The sequence below is a fragment of the Delphinapterus leucas genome, chromosome X (assembly GCF_059928025.1).
Source record: "Delphinapterus leucas isolate spDelLeu-1000000601 "Yukka" chromosome X, BTC_Dleu_Yukka2, whole genome shotgun sequence".
NCBI lineage: Eukaryota > Metazoa > Chordata > Mammalia > Artiodactyla > Monodontidae > Delphinapterus > Delphinapterus leucas.
In genome coordinates, this window is record NC_143150.1 from 110,694,017 (window position 1) to 110,705,242 (window position 11,226).

Below are 11,226 nucleotides of genomic sequence, written 5' to 3' on the forward strand. Positions count from 1 at the left end.
TTCAATGCTTTAAAAATTTAACTGTAGTCTTTTCTTGATAGCATTGTTTGTGAAGAGAAATCTTGGTAATTGTTACCCTTGTTCCTCTAGAGTAAGTTCTTTTTTTTCTCTAGCTCGTCTCAAGAATTCTCTTTTTGTTTGGTTTCCTGCAGTTTGAGTATGATATGCCTAGGTGTAGATTTATTTTTTTCTATTTATCCTGCTTGGTGTTCTCTGAGCTTCCTAGGTCTGTGGTTTAGTGTCTGTCATTAATTTGGGGAAATTCTCAGTCATTATTACTTTGAAAATTCTGCTTCTTTCTGTTTCTTCTCAGATTATTCCCACTATGCATATGTTACATCTCTTGTCATTGTTCCACAGTCCTTGGTTAGTCATTTCTTTTTTAAAAATTATTTTGTTTTCTCTTTGCTTTTTAGTTTGAGGATTTTCTATCAACGTATATCTTTAATTTCACTGAGTCTTTCCTTGGCCATGTGCAGTCTACTGGTGAGCCTATCAGTGGTATTCTTCATGTCAGTTACGATGTTTTTGATTTCTCACATTTCCTTTTGATGCTTTCCTACAGTTTCCGTCTCTCTATGTACATTACCTACTATTCTTGCATGTTGTTCACTTTTTCCATTAGAGACCTAGCGTATGAATCATAAGTATTATAAAATCCTAGTCTGATATTCCAAATTATCTCCTATACCTGAGTGTGGTTAATTTACTTGCGTTGTTTAATCAGACTCTGCTTTGCTGCCTTTTAGCATATCTTATAATTTTTCGTTGAAGGCTGGACTTAATGTATTGGAAAATAGGAATCGATTTAAAGGGCCTTTATCATGAGAGTTTGTGTTTATCTGCATAAGAGTTATGTCGTGTTTACTGTTTGCTCTTAATGTAGGCACCTGAGATTTCAGTTTCCTTGAGTGTTCTTGTTGTCTTTGGTTTTCCCTAGGAACGCCTTCATAAGTAGCCTAAGCCTTGCAGTTCTTTCAGCAGGAATCCTCTGATATTATATTGGACCTTGTTGATGCAGTGGTAAGTTGTCCCGGAAGTGTTCTATAATCCTGTGATTAGCTGTCCATGTTTTAGTGGCTCTGTGCCCCCTGGGCTATTGCCTTCACAAATGCTTCTCAGCTTTTATCCCCCCTGTTATGTGACATAGGAAGTCTGGAGGGAGCTGGAGTTAGGATTTTCCCTTCATCCAAGTTAGTTGGTTTAGGAAAGTACACAGAACAGAAACATCTGGGCCTGTGTTTCAAAATGGTTACTTTTTCCTAGGTGTATTTCAAAAGGGTTTATGTCCCCCTCATGCCAGAAGCATGAGGAAATTTTTCTTGGATCTTTACCGTGAGAACCTGTTAGGACCCCAGAAGGTAAAACTCACAGAAGTGTGTGGGCTCCCCTAAGACTCGGCTCCTAGGAGTTTTGGGCTCTGAAGCTTGTCACACATAGCTTCCAGTGTTGCATCAAGTACAATGTAAATTTTTCTCCTCCTTCCTGGATCCAGGACTTTCAGCTCCCAGTGAGCTGTGATTCCCTGTATTTCCCTGTATCTTCAGTTTTGAAGCATTGGTTTTCCCTGTAACTTCAGTTCTCTGATGGATCTAAGAAAAGTTGTTGATTTTCAGTTTGTTCAGCTTTTTGTCATTGTGAGGATGGGAGTGATGACTTCCAAGATGTTCATGTGGCAGAGCAGGAAAATTCTTGTCAAATAGTAGAGGTGGTACCATATATCTGTGTCTTGTTTCTTATTTTATTGGGAATTCTGATAACAGTCCACATTTAAGTATGTTTAATACGTATAGATTTTACAGAAGAGTAATTCCCTACTAATGTGAGTTTGCTAAAAGTTATTACCATGGACTGGTGGAAAATTTTTATCAAAGGCCCTTTCTTTACCCCTGCATATAATTAAATTGTGATTTATACTAAGAAATATATATTTGGTCTTTGTCCCCAGAGCTGCTAAAACTGTTGGGGTTTCCTAAGTGAAAAGAGCAAGAAAGGTGAAAGGAGTGTTTCATGTTACTGGTAACAAGCCCCTTTCAACGACACCTGAGTTTATGTTAATGAGGTGACTTTTGGAAAGCCCCTAAGGGTGGGGGGCTGCCTTGGGGACCCACCATGTGATCAGGGGCTAGGAACTTTCAGTCCTACCCTCTGACCTCTGAGGGAAGAAGGGCTGGAGATTGACTTAATTACCAGTGGCCAATGATTTAATTAATTATGCCTGTGTAATGAAGCCTGCGTAAGAATCCTAACCAAAATGGCCTGGAGAGCTTTCAGTTTGCTGAACGCATGTAGGTGCTATGACGGTGATGAAGCTGGAGAGGGCATGAGAGCTCCACACCCCTTCCCCACACCTCACTCTAAACATCTCTTCCATTTGGCTGTTAGGGAGTCACATCCTTTTATAATAATCCAGTAATCTAGCAAGTACACTGTTTCCTTGAGTTCTTTGAGCCATTCTAGAAAATTACCAAACCCAGGGAGGGGGCTGTGGGAGCCCCCAATTTATAGCCAGTCAGTCAGAATTATGGGAGACCTGGGTTTGGATTAAGTGTAGGGCAGTCTTGTGGGAATGAGCCCTTACCTTGTGGGATCTGATGCTAACTGCAGGTAGATATTGTCAGAATTGAATTGAATTGCAGGCTACTCAGCTGGTGGTAGAGAATTGGTTTGTGTGAGCAAAACAAAACAAAACAGAAAGCCCATACATTTGGTGTCAACAGGCTTGGGAATAGAAGTGTAGAGACAAATATTCTTTCCCTTTAGAAATGCATTTTCTCCTTTCTCTGTTAGTGCAGTGATTTCCAACTGTCAGTATTTTCTAATATGATATCTTTGTGTTCCTTAGTCATAGCCCATTTCTTCATTTAATCACATGGTTATGTGTGAGTATCCTTTTATTGGGGCATTCTTATCTGGACTTTGTATCAGGGAGGGCTACCCTATTAACATGGTTGATCCGTTTTCTATCTTTTTGTATGGTTTGGAAGAATTCAAATAAGGTGGTGATTAGTTTTTCCCTGATCATTTGGTGTGAGGGGGCTCCAAACCTGGATTGTCCTGGAACATTTTGATGGTGCTCTGGGTTTGGACTACATTTTCACTTTAGTGATTTATAGTTTGCTAAAAATTGTTCCATTTTACTTGGGTTTTCAAATTTAAAGGCATGATATTTATAATAAAAACAATCATATACAACATTACAGAGAATAAAATAATGAACCCAATATACCTGGAACTCAGCATCAAGAATCCTCAATAATTGTAGGAAACAGCTTGTTCAGATTAAGGCTTATTGATTTACCAGTTTGTTTATTGGCAAGTTCACTCCTGAGACCAAGCTGTGTGCTTCCATTAGGAGATACATAGTGTCTGTTTTCTGCTTCCTGGTGTTATTGACAGGTAGTGAGGATCTTCACCCTTATCCACTATCCATTAGGGGCTGTAGAATGGTAATTCACTCATTCTATCTGATTCTATCATTCCGTTGATTTTACATACATACATACACCTATATATTATATATATTATATATATAGTGGGATCAATCAATCTATTGATTGTATTATATATAATATTAAAAATATAACTCATTGATGTATATCCACATAACATTTTAAAGTGAATAATTCAGTGGCATTACTGCATTCACAATGTTGTACGATCACCGCCTCTATCTTGCTCCAAACATATTCCTCATTCGAAAAGGTAACTGCTACCCGAAACCTGGGTTTGCCTCTTGGTGGGTGTCGAGCCAAATACACAGCCAAGTCAAAGAGCAGGAGAAGGAAGGATTTATTACTTGAAGCAAGGAAGGAGAACCCTGGGGATCTTCCCCAAAGCAGTGTTTCCCTGGACAGCAGAACTGGGGAAGTTTCAAGCTAAGGGTACATGCATATTCATGAAGGGGCTTGAGCAGAGGAGAATTCAGCCTAGAGCTGGGGCAAAGGTCAACAGAGTCCGAGCTTTATAGGGGTTTGAAGGCACAAGGGTCAGAGAAGATTACCGTCATCATTCCTTCGGTTCCAGTTGGTCTGGTGGTGGTTGATCATTCGAGGGGGGTTTGAATTCTGCAGAACAGCTGAAGATTGTGCTTCAGGCTAATCTTTACCCTTGAAAAGACTGGGAGTCTTAACAACTGATTTATTACCTTTGCTACTGTTACTATTCCTGCCTGATAACAGTCTTTTGTTGCTGCATTCTTTTATTCCCTTAAGATCGTTATTACGGAGGTGTGTTCAAGGGCACACTTTGTCTCCAGGTTCACAAAATGATCTTAAAATGGCTTAGATCACAAAATGGCTTAGGCCAAAAACTGGCTTCTCTTATGTCAAGAAAGCCATGCCTGGTTCTCTTTCTCCAGGGACCGCCTATCCTATCTGCTTACATAACCTCTTACCCTTCAAAAAGTTACTTCTCATTCATACCTCTCTGTAGCCCCGGGCATCCATCAATCTGCTTTCTGTCTCTATGAATTTGCTTATCCTGGATAATTCATGTAAATGGTGTCATATAATATGTGACCTTTTGTTTCTGACTCCTTTCATTTATCATTTATCATAATGTCTCCAGGGTTCATCCATGGTCTCTCAGTTATCCGTACTTCATTCCTTTTTATGACTGAATAATATTCCATTGTAAGAATATACCACATTTTGTTTGTCCGTTCATTCAGTGATGAAAATTTTGGGTTTGCATTTTTTGGCTTTTATGAATAATGCTTCTTTGAATATTTGGGTACAAAGATTTGTTTAAATACAATTTTTAAGTTATTTTGGTTATATACCTAGGACTGGAATTGCTGGGTCATACGGTAATTCTTTGTTTAAATTTGAGGAACTACCAAACTGTTTTCCAAAGAGGCTGAACCATTTGACATTCTTACCAGCAATGTATGAGGGATCCAATTTCTTCATATCCTCGCAAACACTTGTTATTTTCCATTTTTATAACCAACCTAGTGAAATGGCATCCCACTCTGTCTGTCTTGTATACATTTCCCTAGTGACTAATGATATTGAGCATCTTTTCATGTACTGTTTGGCCACTGGTGTATCGTCTTTGTAGAAATGTCTATTCAGGTCCTCATCTCCAACTTATGAGGGAGGCTTTGGATATTGACCTCCTAGGTAAGCTCACTCATTGGTGTATTTATTCAGAGGCCAGTCTCAACACACCATTAACAGATTCCAGAGTTGGACTTGAGGGCACACTGGGGAAGTCTCAGGAGAAAGGAACTCTAACGTGGGAAAGTGCTGGAGCTGGACACACGTGCCGGGACCAGGGCAGTGAGCTTTCAGGGAACCCTGGCGCGAGGGGCAGGAGGACTCTAGATAAATGAAGCCCACAGACAATCCCCAAATTACGGTTTATTCTTGTGTTAACCTTCCTTCATCAGGGCTGTTTATAGTCCTTTGGCTACAGGGTTTTTTGTCTGCTTGCTTGCTTTTTATTTTTTAAATTGCCTGAAATACAGTTTGAAGTAGTGAGGAGACAAGTGAATTAAAGGATACTAGGTCTGCCTCCGGCCGGGAAGAGTGGAACAGTGTGGCCTCTGGACGAATTCAGACCAAGGGTCTATTCCCAGCTCTGTCACAAGTCTTGTGAACTTGAGAAAATTGCAAGTTCATCATGTGCAAAGTGAGTCTGATAAGCCCTACCTTGTAGAGCTGTTGTAATATACGTGGTGTTTGTAAAGCACTTGCAACGATGGTCTTTCAAGAATGGCATCTATTACTGCGATAACTGTGACCCCAGACCGTAATACCAACTCTTTGGGATTTTTTTCTTTAATCTCATGAGATGTCAGAAAATACGATACGCAGCACCTTTGGAATGAACAAAACTGCTTAGACAGTAAAACTATGTAAATCTTCCCCATTTGTAAATATGTCATTTGAGTGTAGAGGGATCTCTCCCAGCTGGATGCTACTCAGGGGTTCTAGAATTTGCGTCAAGGACCAACAGCTTCCCTCCCAGGTGCCTTTTCATCCAAACCACCCCTATTTTCATTATAATTTCACCACCACCAAAAACTGTAGCCTTCATTTGGAGTTCCCCAGATTACACTTAAGATAAGTAGTAGAACATCCCTTTAATGGAGTGGCCTCTGGCCCTTTGACCCCAGTGCAAAGAGTGCTATCACAGTGGCTTCTTGACATCTCACTTCCAGGAAGTATCATCCTTGTTTCTCAGAAACTCCCTGGAGGCGATGGGACTAAAACACCTAGTTTGTGCACTGTGTTCACCTGCACTGGGACAGGAACACGGAAGCCATTTTATTCCTGCCCCGGGTGGAGATTCTCTCTGTTTTACCCACAGTCCCAAAGTAAAAATTCAGGGTAAGCTTCCATTCCAGTCTTGAGTCTGTCAACTCTGAGGCCCACCATCTAAGGGTCCCACCCTCCCCCACCACAATTCACTCGGCCTCATTTAGCCCACCATCCCGCCTAACTTAAAATCACCTCCTCAAGGGAACTGCAGTGTCCCAAAGCTCCAGACTTCCTTGCTTCAGAGCATTTACACTTGACTGCTGTCATCTGGAACCTCCTCTCTTTCTCACCCCTTGTTTTAACTTGCCATTTATTTAGGTCTCAGAGTGTGTCTCACCATCTTCTTGATATGGCAGCAGCTCCTAGGCTCTGAAGGTCTATGGACAGTGGCTCAGTCTTCTTTTTCTTACCATCCCCAGTTCTGCCACGGAGCCTTCCAAAGAGTAGATGCTCAATTAATGGTTGGGAATAAGAGTGGCAACGATAAGGATGTCTACTTTATTATTGTTTAATTTCTCTCACAATCTTGAATAATCTAAGAAAACATCTTTCAGTTTTACAAAAAGAAGCACTAAAAGAATAAAACAAACCAAAAATGTACCACCATGTACGCTTTTTCTTTTCTTTTTTTACTTGACCCACATTATTTTACTGCCGAGTCTATTCACAGTTCCATGGAAATCCCTCTTCCATTGCTGTGTTTTCTTGTTCTAGGTCATAAAAAAAAAAAATGGAAGGTTTTTAAATTTGTTTTATGAAATATCAAAACTTTAACTTGTACCTGATAAAAGTAATGAATATGCGATCCATACTGTCACCAGCAGAATGGCGATTTCCTGGACTCTTGCCCTCCCAAAGAGGAAGAATTCAGTCGAGAGGTGAAGAGCAGTTTTAAGTAGCAGTTAAGCAGAGCAAAGGTACGCTCCCAAGAAAACAGGAGAGCGGGCTGTCTGGAAACCAGAAGCAGCCCCAAAATGGGGTAGTGCTGTGTTTTGCAGAGTGGTGGTCCCTCCCTGTGTCCTGTGTTATTTGACTGACAAATCGATTGACAGCTTTAGGCTATATAACTTTCCTGCTAGTATGCAGGCACTTACCCATAAGCACCCAAGCAGAACCCATGGGGTGGGGCCGGGAAGCAAAAGCCGCAATGCTAAGTTATTTCAAATGAGGCGTAATGAACCCTGGGTTACCTTGAGTCACCTTGTAGGTCTTGGTGCGCCTGCGTCAACCTGTGCTGGCGGTTTTGTCTTGCTTGGTCCTGGTATGGCTGGAAACCTACCAGTGGTCCTTGACCACGAGAGGCAGGATCTCTGGGCATGCTGCAACCACCAGTGTCCAGGTAGGTGAGGGAAAGGCGAACCGTCCAGGATGGGGCAGGCCCGCTCATGAGTGACTCGCTCTCCTCACCTTGGCTCTGGGCACCCTCTTCAGATCCTGGGCATGAAACCCCTGCATCACGAGAGCTCGTGGCTGGGGCTCCCTGAGGCTTCTGGTGAGTGCCAGCAGCAGGGGAGCTCAGGGGAGTACCCCGAGAAACAGAAGCGGGGGAGGAGGGCGACTCTTGTATCTCTTTTGCCGCCGCCACCGCCGCCTCAGTGGCCTGGGCACCCTTGAGACTCTGAGTCTCCCCCCGGGCCTGGTGGCGTTTCTCGCGGGCACGGCGCTTGCTCTTCCGGCCCCGAGGCATGATGACACAGGTCAGGGCCAGCAGGCGGGAGTGTGGGCAGGAAGGCAGGCAACGAGGGCACCTGGGGGAGGGACAAGGAGATGCCGTGAGCACCTTCAGCGGGGAGATTCCTCCCTGGCTTTAACCAAGGCCGCCTCTGCGGGGTCCTTGAGGGCACTGCTCGAGGACCCACAGGGCTCCTGTTCTCCTGCTCAGCCTGTCCCCTGAGACCCCTGTGGCGGACGGTAGAGTGAGCCTTGGGCTACAGGCTGCCAGCCTACCTGAGTATCACTGGGGTGACAGAAGGGGCTGCCAGTGGGACCTTCCGTGTTCTAGGGCGGGGAGTCTGCTCAGTTCATCTTCAGGATCTTTAGGTGGACGGCAGCCAGGGCCTGGGCTTCCTCCCCTCTGTTGCTCTGCAGTTGACACCTCAGTGGTCCCGGGGACCCATGAGGGGGAAGTGAGGGGTGGCCCAGCTCACCGGCCTGACAGGGGGAACACAGTGCTGACAGCTCTGTGGAGTCCTTTCTATCCTGGGATCACTGGGTCCTCAGTCCCTATTCAGTGCTCTCAGCTGGCTTCACGTAGGGCCTGGGACCCACCCTTCTGCCCTCTGATGGCTTTACCTTCAGGCTAAGGGTCTCACCTCCCTTAGACCTGATGTAAAGGAGCCTCGGCCCGACTGCCCTGTCCTGAGCCTTCAAGTGCTGAAAGCAGGGGCAAGGCTAGACTCTTTGTCGTCCCCACAGCTCAGCGGGTGGGGCATGTTCCCCTTAGTCGTCACTCAGGGTTCTCAGTTTGACTCCTGGGAAGGCCTGTGGCTCCTGTCTCTTTACCTGAGGACATGTGCTCATAGAAAGGCCCACCGCTCTCTGAGAGCCAACAGAAGAAAGTGAGGGTAGCCTGATGTCCCACGTCTACCTGTGGTCTCTGAAGGCAGGAAGCTGGGGCCGGCAGATCCAGGCCTTATTATGCTTGGCCGCGCCGGTCCTCACTCAGGCCCTTCCTCAGTTTGACTCCTGGGAAGACGTATAATTTCTCCCTCTCTTCACCTATTACTGTCCCCACTTCTCTGTCACCCTGGGAGGAGTTAAGGGTTGCCTCTGCTCGGCCTGACACCTCTCCAGGCGTCTCCCAGGACTGACAGCAGGGGAGAGATGATGTGCTGCCCCCATTGTTATGGTTTTCATGCTCCACTCCAGCCTTAGGTCCTCACCCCAACTCCTAGCACAACCTGGAAATGTCCCCTGTGCTGAGTCAGCCAGCCTCGGAGCAAAGTCCTCACCACCCTGAGTCCCCAGAAGTAGAAGTCAGAGTAGGCCACGTGTAGCCACAGCTATTTCTGAGGGGCTTCTGAGGACTAACACAGAGGGCTAGATTCCCCGGGCTCCGCTCTTCTGGGGTTTGTGACCTCAATAGTCCTCACTCTGTCAGGATCTGGGACTCTTCCCTCTACCGAGCTGAGTCCTCCAGAGCCGGAGGCAAGTGGGTGACACATCGAACTACCCCTGCCTGGGGCTTCCCCGGGCCTAAAGGGTGGTGGGGCTATGTGTTTGTTCCTGTCTCTTTTCGGTTGGGCGTTCCCCTTGGTCCTCACTCAGAGTCCTTACACTGGCTCTTCCCGTGACCTAGAGAGGCCTGTGCTCTCATACTACAGCCTTTACTTCCCTGAGACCACCTAGGAGGATGTGAGGGTTGCCTCACGTGGGCATGACTGCCTGTGGTCACTCATGGCCGACAGTAAGGGAGGGATTCTGTGGCGTCCCCACTTTCATGATTTGGGTGGTTCCCTCAGTCCTCACGGTCCTCTGCTCGACTCTTGGCATGACCTGGAATTCCTCCCTGTGCTCCCCTGAGGCTGGCCCCTGAGACCAAGTGCCTCATCTACCTGAGACGCTCTAAAAGGAAAGGCGTGGGGCGCATCATGCCAACATTCCTGGATTTGCCAAGGGGAGGTATCCAGTGGCAGGGCTCTGCTCTAGGTGGAGTCCCTTTATCCTCATTTAGAGTCACTAGATTTCCAGTCTCTACTGAGTGAGGCTGTTCCCCATAGACCAAGGCCCTCGCCTCCCCGAGACCACCCCCAGCGGAAAGAGGGGGCAGGTCAGCCAGAAAGCTTTGTCCTGGGCCTCCTGGGGCTGACCTCAGGGGCGGGACTCTGCATTCTCCTCTGTTCTGGAGTGAGTGGTCCTCTTGCTCCTCATTCAGGGTCCTCATCGTGATGCCTGACCAGACCCAGGACTCCACCCTCCACTCCCCTGAAGCTGTGCTCCTCAGAACAAAGGCATTACCTTCTTGGGAATTCTGAATTGGAAGTCAGGATGAACCAGATCTGTCCAAAGCTGCTGGGGTCTTCTGAGGAGCAGGACTTTACAAGGCCCCACTCTTCTGGAGTCAGTGGCCCCTCAGTCCTAACTCAGGTTTCTTACCTTGACTTCAGGTAGCATATGGGACTCCACCCTCCCTACTGTCTGTCTGCCAGCCTCAGGCCAAGGCTTTCACCTTCCTGAGACACCAGAAGGGGAGATAAGAGACCTATTCCCCGGCTACCCCTGCCGGGGGCCTCTGTGTGGTCCCCTTTGTTATGGGGAGTCCACTCATCGGCACCCAGTGTCCTCACCCTGAAGCAAATTAAGGCCTGTTAGGATCTCCTGCTTGGGCAGAATTGGAGATGCTGCCACAAGACCAAGGAACTCACCTCCCTGAGAACCTCTCCACCCTTGCCCCGGAGGAAAAGAAGGGGTGCCTTCAGACAGACAGCTCTGCGCATGGCCACACAAGGGAGAAAGCAGGGTAGACTTTGTGGGGCCCCCTTCTGTTCTAAGGTCCTCACCTTGAGTAACTATCAGAGGCTGGGTCTCCTCCCTCCACTGACCTGAGGACACAGCTCTTAAACCAAGGCTTTTATGTCCCTGAGAAACTTGAAGAGTAAGTGAGGAGATGCTGATCTTTTCAGGGTATCTGACATTGCATATGTGGAAGACCCCATTGTCACCGAAAATTTTTCTTTTTATTCATACCATTCACTTATTCAGCGTTACTGTTACTGTATTCCAAAACAGTGCTTTGGGAACAGGGCCCCTTTTATCCCATGAGATACATTTTGGAGTGGTGAGAAGAAAAATGAATTAAAAGACATAAGGTCTGGCTTAGGCTGGGAGGAGTGGAAGAGTGTAGGCTCTAGGCTATTCCAGACCAGGGGACTAGACCCAGCAAGGTCACTTAATCAGTCTTGTGAACTTGAGAAATTTGCAAGTTATTCACCTATAAAGGGAGTCTGCTAAATCCTAT